The 15,771-nt window shown below is 36.3% G+C and overlaps 1 protein-coding gene and 2 pseudogenes across 1 annotated transcript in view; all 3 read right to left on the reverse strand.

Annotated features, from left to right (window-relative positions):
* The window catches only part of LOC137388269 (caspase-8-like), a 378,166-nt gene that overhangs the window by 118,282 nt on the left and 244,113 nt on the right, over positions 1 to 15,771 (reverse strand). The gene's annotated exons all lie outside the window — the stretch shown is intronic.
* Positions 999 to 10,098, reverse strand: LOC137387062 (uncharacterized protein C3orf20-like; annotated as a pseudogene).
* Positions 10,717 to 14,642, reverse strand: LOC137387063 (uncharacterized; annotated as a pseudogene).

Raw genomic sequence — 15,771 nt, forward strand, 5'->3', positions numbered from 1 at the left:
GCCATCATTGACAGAGTGCAACATAGAAATGAACAATCACATATCGCAATGTTAACAGCGACGCAAATACAAGCAAATGTAATGGATGTCGATGTGGTATTTCATTGGCTGAAAAAGGTGACTCATTCCGAATAGTCCGAGTTTGAATTGGATTTGGTTTGCAAACTACATTTCAAATTGTGAGCAGACTGGATGTCATTCCAACTCTCTCAGCGGAAACACAACTCCAATAAATCCCCTCAGTGTGAATGCACATTTATTGTTAAAAATGAAAAATTGTGTACTCTTAGACATTGAGACACATGGCCTCAAATGGGTTTAGCAATTAACTTGTTACTAGCCAGAAGAACCGATCTAATGTTCTTAGCTACATTTCCAAATTTATGAAAAGTTTTTGTGCTAAAATCTTTCGGTATAAAACTAAAAAAGGCAGGGGATATTGTGTTCTTCTGCTAACTGCAACCACTTAATGGCACAAAACAAAAAATGTGAATGAGAACTGGTACAGCCTACCTTGATTGAAATCTGTTTGCTCAGCGTAACATTTATAGGATAGCTGAGTTTAGTTTGAGCTCCTGATGGCCATGTCAACTCTTCCACATAATCTTCTTGGTTGGTGTAAAAGCCACCCGATGATGTTACTAATAGCCTAGGGTAAACATTGAAATAATGCAGTCAGCTGTACAATACCACATGACCGCTTTTGTCTACAGAACTAAAGATAATGCTGTTTATATAGAAAATAGATGAGACTCGTGACTCAAATACAGAAGCTGAGACTTAGTTTAAGAAAGATGCATTTAATACAAAAAGTTACTATTATCATAAATGCTTATGTATAGCTCATGGTTCTGAATGTAAAGAAATTTGAGTGTACATGGCAGTTTATATGGATAATAGTACACTATCCTTGGTACTTACAGAGGAGTATTGTGGGAGGTGTAGTAGCAGCCCATGTCGAGTGGGGTGAAACTAGCAAGCATGTGTTTGTCCTTGTCCTATGCTATTGTGTAGAACCCTGAGTCAGCACCACTGCTAGTTACGATTGCCAGCTCTCCTCCCTCATAGCTGATACAACAATTCAGGAAACTTAGGCTAAATCAGTGTAAGTTACTACACATGTCATAGGAGACGATTCACACGCTTTATGAAGCTTAAATGGAGTTGTGCTCTTTTGATAAAAAAGTTTTTGTAGCTATAATCAGTAATTCTATAGTATACAGTATTGGACGCATGCCAAATGTCAACAATAAATTCTTTTTTTATAAATGTCCTAAATCTGAGCCACTTTAAAAGGTAAAGCTTAACGACTTCTTGGAACAACTAATAGGAAGAAAAATACGCAGTTTTCCAAATACTTAATATTTCCAACTTGATAGAGTCAGGAAAAATGCATGTAGATACTTTTCAGTGAATTTGCTTGACTATAACCAGTGTTTCAGATTTGAACGGTAAAGCAGTGTACAAACACATGAGTTTGGTTCGCTTGATTTGACCAAGAGCAATTTTACGCAATAATGCCTGAGCAAACTAGAGCTGCTCTTAGAGAACAACAATAGCAGTAAATGTAAACTAAAGCTACCTAAAGTAGCTAATGGTTGCTCATTGTCACCTGTTGATTGCTTATTGCAAGCTGTTGATTGTTTGTTGTCGACTGTTGATTGCTTTTTGTCAACTGTTGATTGCTTATTGTCAACTTTTAATTGCTTAGTGCCAACTGTTGATTGCTTATTGTCAACTTTTGATTGCTTATTGTCAACTTTTGATTGCTTATTGTCAACTGTTAATTGCTTATTGCCAACTGTTGTTTGCTTATTGCCAACTGTTGATTGCTTATTTCCAACTGTTGATTGCTTATTGCCAAATGTTGATTGCTTATCGCTAACTGTTGATTGTTTATTGCCAATTTTGATTGCTTATTGTCAACTTTTGATTGCTTATTACCAACTTTTGGTTGCTTATTGCTAACTGTTGATTGCTTATTGCCAACTATTGATTGCTCATCGCTAACTGTTGATTGTTTATTGCCAACTTTTGATTGCTCATTGTCAACTTTTGATTGCTTAATGTCAGCTGTTGACTGCTTATTGCCAACTGTTGATTGCTTATTACCAATTTTGATTGCTTATTGCCAACTTTTGGTGGCTTATTGTCAACTGTTGATGATTATTGCCAGCTACTGATTGCTTATAATCAACTTTTGATTGCTTATTGTCAACTGTTGACTGCTTATTGTCAACTGTCGATTGCTTATTGCCAGCTGTTGATTGCTTATTTCCAGCTGTTGATTGCTTATTGCCAACCGTTGATTGCTTATTGCCAGCTGTTGATTGCTTATTGCCAACTGTTGATTGCTTATTGCCAACTGTTGATTTATTATTGCCAACTGTTGATTATTTATCACCAGCTGTTGATTGCTTATTGCCAACTGTTGATTATTTACCACCAGCTGTTGATTACTTATTGCCAACTGTTGTTGTTTATTGCCAACTGTTGATTGCTTATTACCAACTGTTGATTGCTTATCGCCAACTGTTGATTGGTTATTGCCAGCTGTTGATTGCTTATTGCCAGCTGTTGAGTGCTTATTGCCAGCTGTTGATTGCTTATCGCCAACTGTTGATTTCTTATTGCCAACTGTTGATTGTTTATCACCAGCTGTTGATTGCTTATTGTCAACTGTTGATCGCATATTGTCAACGGTCGATTGCTTATAGTCAACAGTCGATTGCTTATTGTCAGCTGTTGATTGCTTTTTGTCAGCTGTTGATTGCTTATTGCCAACTGTGTATTGCTTGTTCCCAGCTGTTGATTGCAATTATTATCAACTGTTGATTGCTTGTTGTCAACTGTTGATTTCTTATTGCAAGCTGTTGATTGATTTTTGCTAATTGTTGATTGTTTATTGTCAACTGTTGATTGTTTATTGCGAATTGTGTATTGCTTATTGCCAACTGTTGATTGCTTATTGCTAACTGGTGATTGCTAATTGTCAAGTTTTTAATGCTTATTGCCAATTGTTTATTTCCAACTGTTAATTGCTTATTGCTAACAACTGTTCAAACCTGCTGAGTCAGTTTTAGAGTATAAAGATTGTTAACAAAAATCAACTTGGCTTTCTAAGCTTGTGAGTATTCCATAAAAATTCTAGAGGTGGGTGGTCCAGTGAAGAGCCATAAAACAAGAGATTAAGACCGACTAATCACATGTGGGCGTTAAGTTAACCTGCTGCATATGTGACAACTAATTTGTGCCAACTGTGTACATGACAACTGACAAACAATGCAGTCGAGACCTAGTGGTCTGCAAACCATAGATTGGATTCAGTTCCTGACAAAAGTCACCAGCGATGACCTTTAAATGGAACCCTGACCTTTGGTATCTAACCTCAAATTGCCCATTCTCTCTTCAACTGTGCATGTTTCCAGTTGTCAAGGTGATCTCACCACTGAACTCACACATGTCCAGCTGAGATGACAAAGCCAGTGTTTGTGCAACGATACTCCTAAAAAGTGGACACAACTTCTACTTCAGTAAGCTAAGCAGACATCATGGTCTTCAAGGCAATGCTCATACACGCTTAATATTGGTATGATAACTCTATTAATGGTTAGATGACTCCCATTTGAAGCTGAAAGGATATTATATTGTTTGGAAGCATCAGTAATCTGTGCGCACAATATTTGACCTTTGCATGGTTTAGTTTTTAAACTTGGTATTTTAGGTTTCCCTCCTTTCATAACCGTATTTAAGATTCCAAGTCTATTACCAGCACTTTTAGTCGAAGACTTTTTTGTTACCCTAGGACACTTATGTATTCGCGGCATCTAACTTTCGCATTTTCGCGGCAACATCCTCTCGCGAAAATTTCATGAGCGAAACTAAACAATCATAACGAACAAGCGAAAACACGAAATTAAATGGCTTTCTTCATTGATATTCCCAATAAAATCGTCATATTAGAAATGCAAGCAATTTGCGTGTGTGGTTGGCTCATTGGACAATTTGTTGGCTAAACTCATTATATCTAATACACCGACTGAGCACATGGCAAAACAACTTAAGATAAGTTTTTTGGAAAAGCCTAGACAAATGAGGAAGATGATGATATTAGTTTAGTCATTGAATTTGTAACTGATGAGGATGACAGTCTGGTAAGGAAAGTCATAAAATTGAATAATAATCATTGTGGTGATGAATTTTATCACCAACCAAAAGCAATAACAACCCGGAGCCATGGCCACCGCGTGCTATAAATACTTGAGATCTAATATTGGTACCACATCAGTCACGGCGGCAGAGACCTTGACGTCATTGATAGTTCAGGAAACAAATGGCAGCAAGCAATCAAATTGCATTATTGATCTCGCTTACATATTTCTACCTGCGGTTCACAAATACAAACTACTGTACTTTTCGGACTATTAGCCGCTACTTTTTCTGATGATTTGAGTCATGCGGCTTATATAAGGATGCGGCTAATCTGTGGCTTTTTCTTTCACTGCTAAGGCGCACTAACGGGAATCTCCAATTAGTGTGCTCTAGCGGTGAAAGAAAATCTGAAACGATGCCTCGCGGTACTGTCCCGTTAGGCACTAAGTAAAAAAGCGTCGGATAATACGGAACTGTGCCGTTCTGAACTGTTCCATTTTAGACAGCAAACTTGCTGCCGCGTTAAAAAGCACAGTCCTGAGTTCTGCGGCCTATACAAAGGTGCAGCTAATATATAGTTTTATTATCGTTTTTTGGAAAATAAAACATATGCGGCTTATATAGAGGTGCGGTTTATAGTCCAAAAAGTACGGTAGTCCCAAATTGAAAAATATTTCGTACCAGTGAACTGGACCTTAGGAATCTAATGATGTTTGTTCCACTGCATTTATTTTCACATCACTATATAGTCGCACTCATCAGAGCTGCGAAATTAAGTTGCAGCGAAATTTTACTCTGTACGTTACTCACGAAACTAAATACTAGCGAAATATAAGTGTCCTAGGGTATAATGGCACCTGATCAAAATACACTACAACTAGAAAAAATAAATTAACACCTTGGTTACGGTACGTAGCGCCTCAGAAACTTTACTACATCTTTAAGACTAAAATAAAATCAAACACAACTATCTTAATAAAGTTGCTCCCTGTTGGTGCTAAGGCTATTTGCTGTTTATTTGGTAGGAAAACATAAGTATATTCTCTATACATAATAAAATAATTAACAAGATAAACATAGCCTAATTCCCTATTCATGTGACTGCAATCCTCTGCATCACCACTTGAGCATAACAGAAGAAAACCAGCTAAAATCTGTTGAATTTCTCATTACTCCATTTCATGTTACCCTCAATTTGCTAAATGGTTTGGATGTTGAGTTGTTTAAATTAACATATAAGTGATAATAAAAATGATAAAATAATAAAAATAAAAAATACAAATAAGAGAAAGGTGAACAAAACGGCTATAAGAAGAATTTTAAAACAAAGAATGTCTACCAAAAAGTGAAAATGGATTTAATGATAAGAATGAGTGTTGTGAGGTCATGACAGGAGAGAAATTGTGGAATATGATATTGTACAATGATGAGATTACAGGGTTGAAGAGAAACTATTCACTAAAAAAAGGAAAAAATAAGAAATCCCGAGAGGAAATAAATAGTATGATATAATTGGGGTGTCTAGGAGGAAAAGGAAGGAGAAAGCATTTCATATGAGGAGAGAGAGAGAGCTTTCCAAGGAAGAATATTTTACAGACATAAGAGACATCTGAAGGAAAGAAACAATGACTGAAAATACAAAACTGTTCATAATAAAATAAACCTTGCACTAAAATCTTTAAAGAATAGAGAAAGCATAGTATTATTATGCTTTATTATTTATCTTGAGGTGTTGACTGATGTTCTAAAAAAAGAATCAAGGAGATTGACCAACCAGAAGCTGAGATATAGCCAGCCAAACACAGGTCTACCAAAAAACAAGTGTTTTGGTAATCATCAATATATGACGTATGAAATCGACTTGTGTGCCATTGGTCAATTAAGCCAACTAATGCGCTCTCCTATAACAATCACGGCGTTTTAATTGGTTTAATCCCTGAAAGTATAGAACAATCAAATTGGGCCTAACAATCATCGCTCCTAGAATTCCGAACCAGTCCCTCTGACGTGTAGATTAGTTTTAGCATAAAATGATTACACGCATCTATTATTTCGCAACATTTCGCTATCTTGCTAGTTCAGCTCAGTTTTGTTGTTCTCCTACTTAGCTTCCCTATTCAGACTCATCTTTAGCGTTGTTCAGATTTTTTAACTATAGCTAATAAATAGAATCAATTAAATCAATCATCAATCTTGGTTATCATTTGGAATTTTCTACAAATTATATTAGTTACATCATTTATTCTATACGCAGTTATATTATTATTTTGTATAATATGCATTATGAATATTATATAAATCATAAAAAATAATCATAAATAAGATAATAGATCAATAGAAAAATCAAAGCAAAAGTTATCGTTTTCTTTTCTTATAGCAAGAGCAGCACGGTCAAGTTAGTCTTTTTAAGATTATGGCTGTAGTGAACTTCCAGTCTGTTAATAGTGACGATAATCATGAAATCAACTGAATGCTGCAGTAGATACACAGTAGAAAATGATGAAGGAACAAAAAGTCCCATTCCTATTTCTTATTCTAAACAAACTGCAATCGCGGATATCGCATATAGACTATACACGCGCCGTTCGTTGAACAGATGATCTTCGGAGCATATCCGTGGAGATCGAGTTAAAATTTGAAGCACAATAGTCAAGATCTGCTCTTCTGCTTTGAAAAATCATGGCGAGGGGTTGTGGGCAAATGCCTTTACCACACAATGTTTGGATGATTTTCCTGAGAAACCAGAGCTAGTATGTAAATTATTTACTATCGCGAGAAGCGTTTCACATCTCGTAGCCAAAACAATCATTATAAGTAACGGCGGTAAGGGTGCGCAACTCCGGCACATGACCATTAAGTCGATTTTATACGTCACAGTTTTCGGGATTTTCGAAGGGTTTTCCTCTGATTCTTTATTAGGTAGACCTGTGTTTGGCTGTCTATATCTCAGCTTCTAGGGGGTCAATCTCCTTGCTTCTTTTTTTAGAACATCAGTCAACACCTCAAGATAACTAATAAAGCATAATAATATTATGCTTTCTCTATTCTTTAAGAAAAGAAGACACATTTTCAGTGACACCCGTTAGTAATGTGTTTAGCCAATGTATACCAAATGAGGAATTTTCCACAATTCCGTCTGCTAACAATAAACGCAGAATTTGGAAAATAACTTTTTGGAGCTCTGCATAGGAAAAGCAATTAATGCTCTTACATTTCATAAAATTTTAAGTTTTTCAGTATTTCCATCATCTATTTGAAAATGCCAAAAATGTATTAATAATATAGCAATCTCAGTCGTAATCATGTGGTTATCGATCATGGCTATCGTTCGAGGCTATCGATCGTGGCTATCGCTCATCGTTTAGTAAATCTGGAGGCACAATCTTAACCCTTAGCTTATTCATTAACAGCCATAAATGACTTAATACATTCATTAAATCATGACTAAAGTGATTGGATCTTAATTAGCACGCAACAGAAAGATTTTATTAGTCATCCGCAAACACTGAAATTGGTTTAGTAAAGGTAAGATGTCTTTACTATCTCACCAGATAAGTTATTTAAATTCACAGGACATTCATCTAGTTGATCATATCACTAAGTTTAACTGATTAAAACTATTACACCACTTGCAAAGTTAGGTAATCAGACTCATAGAAATGTGGCTATTCCTGCAGACAACCAACTTATGTCAAAAGACGAGACGTGAAAAACAATTTTTGTTAGCCAAAAGGCTTTTTATAATTCTAAATAACGAATGAGGAAAAACAAACACAAAAGTTTGGTTCCTCCACTGATTGGACAATTAGAGAGAGGGAGGAGTACAACCTTTTGCTACCAACTACAGGCTAAAAGTGACAATCAGACAACCAGGCGTAAATCACTGATTAAACTGGAATATTGACTAGATAAAAGAATAGTGACTAACCCGATATGATATTCCAAGGTAGATATAGAATCTGGTGACTGAGTTCCAGTGTCTATTTCGGGCATCGGAACAGTAATACCAGGACCGCCATGCTTGTCAACTCCGGCACCTCCTATCTGTCCACCCCACGGAGACCTCAGGCCCTCTTCCTTTTTGTGGACTATGAAAAGTTAAAATTGATGAATTTACACAGACTGATATATTTTTCTTTCTCTTCTCATTCTTTGGAAACTTTTCCATTTCCAACTGCCTCTACAGGCCTTCAGCGCATCGGCATGTTACCCAGGCATTTGCTCTTCGATAAAAAAAACTAAAAAATGCAATTCTTGTGGATGAAGCGGTGATATCCAAATCACAGTAGATTTATTATTAGCAATCACTTTTAATCAAACAACAAAACACTTTGCTTCTACAGAGAGAGACAGGTAAAACAGAAATAACCTGAACTTGAAATCTCTGGGCAGACAGAAACCCTTGAGGGCGAGCCTACGGGTGTCCATCAACTGCTTTTGGAAGTCATTTTGCGCATTTCCATAGCCATTGAATATGTGATCACAAAATATTAGCCGCCCCGACTGGAAAATCTAGATAAAAAACAAGATCACGAGCTATGGTAAATCAAAAGAAGGCAACTCCCAACACCACTTGTGTTAATATTTGTTACTGTTAAATAAAGTAAACAAAGACAGCCCGTTGAGAGTGTTTCACACAATAATGTTGGGTTATGATCATATTGATTTGAATTTGTTCCTGGTTACTGTTTATAATACTGTTGTATGCCTGAGCGGTAAATAACATATAAAATTAAAATGCTGCAGAAACAGCGAGACAATCAGCCAGTTATATCGAGTTATCATCGGTACAGTAGACACTCCTATAACATATACATCCCATAACGTAAATTCCATATAATGTAAAGAATTTCACATACCATAAAGTGTCAAGTCAGTACAACTTGTCAAATTTAATTTCAATAACGAGAATCTCAAGGATAGCCTTAAAAATATAGCTTTTTCTCAAGCGCTTGAGAGAGAAAACTACATGTAGAGCTCTCTATTACATGTACTAGTACACTGGCAATCTACTTCACCATGGGAGTTTATCAGGCGTCTCGACGAAGCTCAGAAAATAGGTAGTCGTGCAATAATTCAAAAACACTAGAAGCGATCTATTGGTGCAATCGCTGGAATGTCGATATAACAAACTGAATGTCATGAGTTGCAGTTGCAGTCGCAATCTAATGTATCTATCGTCAAACGCTACCTTTTATTTTTATCCTGATAACTGACGGGCGGTCAGACAGAGATAAAATACATTACTAAATACGTATAGTAAAAATATTTTTGTTTTTCGTTATATTAGACATGAAATATTTTGCAAAATTTTTCCTTTGCACATTAAACCTTGTTGTCATAAAAAATGAGGAGATCCTTTAAATTGACATTGAAGGAATTTCCTTTAACTTATAGTCAAATTAGCATCCTCAACCCTAAACCTGGTGCTATTGATGAGAAAAAATGAAAATTTGTCAATACAAATCGTTAACACTAAAGTTTCTGTCAAGTTTTCAAATTAAATAAGTTATGTTTAGTTTCTTGCCACTTTGGAAGAGACAAAAACGTGTTTGGAAAGATCTTAGATTAGATTCGGCAATTTGCATGTATTTTACCCTTTGTATAACATAAAATGTAAACATTCCCAGAAAAAGTTATTTATGTTGTAGATGCCTCTACTATATATGCAACTTGACCATGAAATTATTTTATAAAGTGAATAAACACTCAAAGATCTTCAAATCAGGTTAAACTAAGAATAATGGAAGTTGTACAAAGACAGTTTTATGTGCTTCCTTCATTGTAAGAGCTACTATAGCCTCAGCTCACAGATAAACTCACTAGGAACATGCCAGGTACAGCATTATGTCTGATTAGAAGTAATAGCTGGGTGTGGTTAGAGTCAAAGTAAGCCATCATCATATCATATCTAAAGAGACGGTAAGGGTCTGAACGTGACTGCATACATCTGTGAGTTCGGTTGGCATTGCGATCATTATGCAGTTTGTCTAGCATTTCATCTCCGGGATTCTTGTCAGGAAACCTGTCAATAAAGATATCCAGCAAACATTGAAATAGTTTCTGGCTCGTTACACATGGATAAAAAATATCATCGCTAATGAATGTAAAATTTACGATGTAGAGAATAAAATTGATTATGATCAGATGACTAAAGAACGTATGGATGGAAAACAGGAGGCTTTGCGAGGAAAAAGCGAAATCATAAAATGGAAGACTTTGAGAGAGACAACAACTTACAGAGAAGAGATGACTTATGGAAAGAAGACAACTTATAGAGAAATAATTTTAAAGAGCTAGCACTTTATAAGGAGAAGACAACTTACAAAGAAAAGACAACTTGTAAGAAGGCAACTTGGAGAGCTAAGGTACTGTATGTAGCTTTAGAGAAGAAGTTGCTTTAGTTAGGCAGGAGACACAGTACAAAATAAAAACAATTCACGGTGAGAAGGCAATTTACAGAAATGGGACATTTTACAGTGAAGAAACAGCTTACAATGAAAAAGCAACTTATAGAGAGGAAACAACTTACAGTGAAAACACAATATACTGTTAACAGACAACTTACAATGAGTAGACAACTGAGAGAACAATCAGCTGTTTTCTTGGCACTTCTTTCGAAATGAACGTTTCCAGTTCAACATCCGTAATATAAGGAACCCGTCTCCGTGTACATCTGCATAAATTGTGACTTCCTAAAGTATAACAGGACTAAAACATAATCTACTATATAATCTATATAAATGGCAAAAAATCCGTCTGTATATTTGTGAGTGTTTGTACACCTTATAGAGCAGTCGTTCTTTTTTCGATTCGGTCGCACAAAGCGAACTGAATTAATTTGAGTAGTAAATATGAGTAGTAAATAAATTATTAAAATTAAGATTTCCTAGTCATTAAATAAATTAATGAGTAGTAAATTACATGTAATTAATATTTACTACTAAATGTTGATATTTACGCGTACAGGGAAGGTCACGTAAACGTTTGTTTTGTGCGGCCACCTAGACAATTGTTTTCGCGTTTTATCTACTGAACTTCTACTTCAAAAAGGAAAGTACTTCTCATTCAATGTTGTATTGCCTGTGAATCGCCACACATCCACTACTTGAAAACGTTGGATTTGCCACTGTTCATGATGGTGAACATGTTCAATTCCTTCCACAGATGAGTTACTTTGACTTTTTTCCAACTACGAGTACTACAGAACTTGCACAGGTGCTCCGAGCGTTGCGATAGCCCACGGTGAGAAGAAAGAGAGCAGGGTATATTACAAAAAAGCACACCATCTCATTCACCTTTAGACATGCTTTTAGTAGCAGTTCTGGCTGGTTCTAGCTGTAGACATGTTTGCTCAGCAATTTATGCTCGGCAAAAAGGTTATCATGTCAGCATTATGTTTTATTATTGTAAGGTGCTAATGCTGTATCTGCCTTGGCATCATACTGTGTGTGCTGTTATACATGTAAATTTTACTGATAATAAATTTTATCAACACATTCACATTGCTGCTGCACTGTTTGTATATACCATGTCAAAACACAGGCTATAGACAAGAACTGGCGAGCCATGATTATTGTTTTAAGCATGTAGAAGTATCCATTCAATAAATGCTGACAAAATCTCAACAGTGCAATCACGAAATATTTCGTAGAATTTCTTGAAAGATGCAAAATTTTATAATACTGCTAGTTTGAAAAACTTCAGTTTGCCTAGCAATGTCAGTTTTATTATCCGTCCTCTACAAAAATAAGACAACTCCAGTTTGAGTGGTTTGGGACTGATGCATTGTATACTAGCAGTAAAAAAACATTGCAGATTTACATTGTTCTCCCCAACATTATTGACATGTATGATTGCATATGCGTATGCATAGTCCAATCAGCGCAACGATTTCAGTAGACTGCATACAGTTGTTTTACAGTATGAAAGACAACTCTCAATAAACCTCTTGCTGTACGTGAATTAGCCTGTTCCCGTGGACGGACTATAAAACTAGTCAGATATAAAACTAGTTGGTAAAAGCAGACATTACAGCGCTCGCAAAACATCAAGATATTATAAAGTGGTTCACCTGACATGGTGCAACCCAGAAGTTGCTGCCGCAAAACAACTGGGCATTGATTAGTGGTTAGCGACAGTCCACTCTGACATGAGACCCTGAAGTTTGGGTGTATCTGTAGATAATGTAGTTTGCTCTTTGCAAGGAAAGCTTAATACGGGTGCCTCCACTTTTAGACTGACGCCTGTTAATATAATAATAACACATTTTAACTTCAACTTAGCTAGCTGTGACACTTGGAATAACAAAGGGCGTACTGCACACCCTCCATGTAAAACTGCAAACCAGAAAGGTAGGTAAATAAAGCACTCTTATCAAAGGAGGTCCAGTCATAGTCTTCTACATGGCTTCAGGTGGTCTCTTACTACTGTCAACATCAGTAGTAGTAAGTAGTAATAATTAGTAGCGTACATAGCATCAACAAATCCGTGTTCAAATTACAGCCAGGTCTCAAACCTCCTATTTATATACAATAACTTTATCTTGCTCTACTCTAATGGAAAAGCTGTCTTATACAATCTCCACCTACTAATTTTAATTTAATTTTAATACTAATCCCATTTAAACCCTAGCAATAATTTTCTAAGCTAGCATCTAAACTTCACCGATTAAAATAAAGACTACTTGCTTTAAGCAATGATGAGGGGTGATCTACTGAGTATTAAAAAAGCTTTTTTTACGGGCTGACAACCTTGGAGTAGCAGACAACTCCTTGATTATATCTGTTGAATGCATCCATGGTCCGAAACCTAAAAAAAATTGGACACTCATGAATGCCTACCAAACCATAAACATATCTAATAGCCATTGAGTAATTCTATTGGAGTCATATAAGGCTGGTGTTCCAAGAATATACAAGTTTTATATATTGAAACCAATATTGCAGTATATATACAACAATATTGGTTTCATGAGAGAAAATAGTCAGCTGTCTCCCTAAATTTTGCCACGGTACACAGTCTCTAATCAGCTGACCTCTGCCTCTTAGCGACATTTTGAGATTGGAGATAGCATTTGCTTTTGGAACACAGAAGAAAATTTCAAGACAAGTATGACAGATTTATTACAGAAACTGTCGCAACTCTTCTGTGTGGTATTGTATATGCTACCATATCATCTCTCGTAGAGTAGTAAGTGTTCAAGTCAACAAAAAAAGCTTATTTGGCACTAAACCAATTAGGGCAATTTTCTAGCACCTTCCTAGTGAGGCTAGGGTTTACCAACCTCTTTCTATATAACCACCTAATTTCTGCTCAGTGATTTTTACTGATATTCATGGCTGATGCTTGATTTATTCCAGTTTATAAATTCTACTAATTTCTTATTTATTTTCGATACCGGTCTTTTGATAAACTCTCAAGTGCCTCAACAAAAATCAAAATTCGGCAGCTCTAGCTAAGTGAACATTTAGAAAGCGAGGCAAGAGCAACTCTAATAGGGATGTTCTGCATGCGGACTATCATGCTGATCAAGAGCAAAAGTGACATGACTAGCAGGTACCAGCAAGTAGAAGCGGCAAGAAAGGTCTGAACAAGACACGCACTCGCTGTAACCTTGAACTATACTAATGATTTATAATACCATATGAAATAGCCTAGAAAGCTACAGGTAATGTTAGAGAAGGGAAAGGTGCACACTATACTATCACATTATAAATATACATGTAAATTAGAGCTTGGTTAGAGATAGCTTTATTATAAAATCCTGAATGTGTGATACATTCATCAGTCTCTGTAATACAATATACACTGACGCTCACACTTTGCTAACATAGTCTTTCTACAGTGAAATTGTAACAAAATACACGTAGTACTCAAACAGTGCATGTACAGTGACATTGTAGTACTCAAACAGTGCAAAGTGGCAACATCACAATCTCATAATGAATGAATATGGATAACATCGCACTCTCACCATGCTTGTACAATGGTAATATAGTACTTACACAATGCAAGCACTGCGGTAAGTTGTTATTTCTACAATGCATACACGTTGCTTCCACAGTATATGCACTGTGGTAACATAGCATTTCCACAGTACATATACATGAGTAACATATTATTCCTATACTACCTACTCCCATGCTCACATCTCAATGATCAGATAGACTCTATTTGAATTTCAAGGCCAAAGGAAAGACATAAATAGTTACTAAAATGCACAAAATTGGAAATGCAAGACCAGCAGGAAATAGAAGAGAAATATGAAAATGCCAGGAGAGAACAATACCTGATGGAGCTGAAGGTATGCGAGGGGACTTAACAACTTTTTCAATGTTAGGTATAGGTGTAGAGGCCAACTCATCAGCATTGCTGTTCATAATACTGGGTGGAAGAGATTTAGCGGTGTGCAGTCCTTGTTGTGACCAGTCTACAGATAAATTCCGGTTTTTTAACTGAGGGGAGGCAATTCCAAGACGAATGCCATATATATGTAGCGATTAGTCTACGAGAGGTCTGCAAAATGAAATTACACGTCTGAATAGGTATTAGCAAAAAACATGGCTGGATATTAGCAACTGACATGCCTAACTATTAACAGCTGTCAGGCCTGACTATTAGCAGCTGTCAGGCCTGGATATCAGCAACTGACATGCTTGGATATTAGCAACTGTTATGCTTGTATATTAGCAACTGACATCCTTGGATATTAGCAAATGTCATGCCTGGATATTAGCAAGTGACATACTTGGATATTAGCACCTTACAGGTCTGGATATTAGCTACTGACATGCGTGGACATTAGCAACTGACATGCTTGGATATTAGCAACTGATATGCCTGGATATTAGCAACTGACATGCTTGGATATTAGCAACTGACATGCTTGGATATTAGCAAATGTAATGCCTGGATATTAGCAAGTGACATACTTGGATATTAGCACCTGACAGGTCTGGATATTAGCTACTGACATGCGTGGACATTAGCAACTGACATGCTTGGATATTAGCAACTGACATGCCTGGATATTAGCAACTGACATGATTGAATATTACTAACTGACATGCTTGGATATTAGCAACTGACATGCCTGGATATTAGACACTGACATGCTTGGATATTAACAAATGTCATGCCTGGATATTAGCAAGTGACATACTTGGATATTAGGACCTGACAGGTCTGGATATTAGCTACTGACATGGGTGGACATTAGCAACTGACATGCTTGGATATTAGCAACTGACATGCCTGGATAATAGTAACTGATATGATTGGATATTACCAACTGACGTGATTGGATATTAGCAACTGACATGCTTGGATATTAGCACCTGACATGACTGGATATTAGCAACTGACATGACTTGATATTAGCAACTGACATGCCTGGATATTAGCACCTGGCATGACTGGATATTATCAACTGACATTATTGGATATTAGCAACTGACATCACTAGATATTAGCAACTGACATGACTGGATATTAGCAACAGACATACCTTGATATTAGCAACTGACATAACCAGATATTAGCAACTGACATAACTATATATTAGCAACTGACATGCCTGGAGATTAGCAAGTGACATACTTGGATATTAGCACTTGA

This window comes from Watersipora subatra, chromosome 2 (assembly GCF_963576615.1).
Source record: "Watersipora subatra chromosome 2, tzWatSuba1.1, whole genome shotgun sequence".
NCBI lineage: Eukaryota > Metazoa > Bryozoa > Gymnolaemata > Cheilostomatida > Watersiporidae > Watersipora > Watersipora subatra.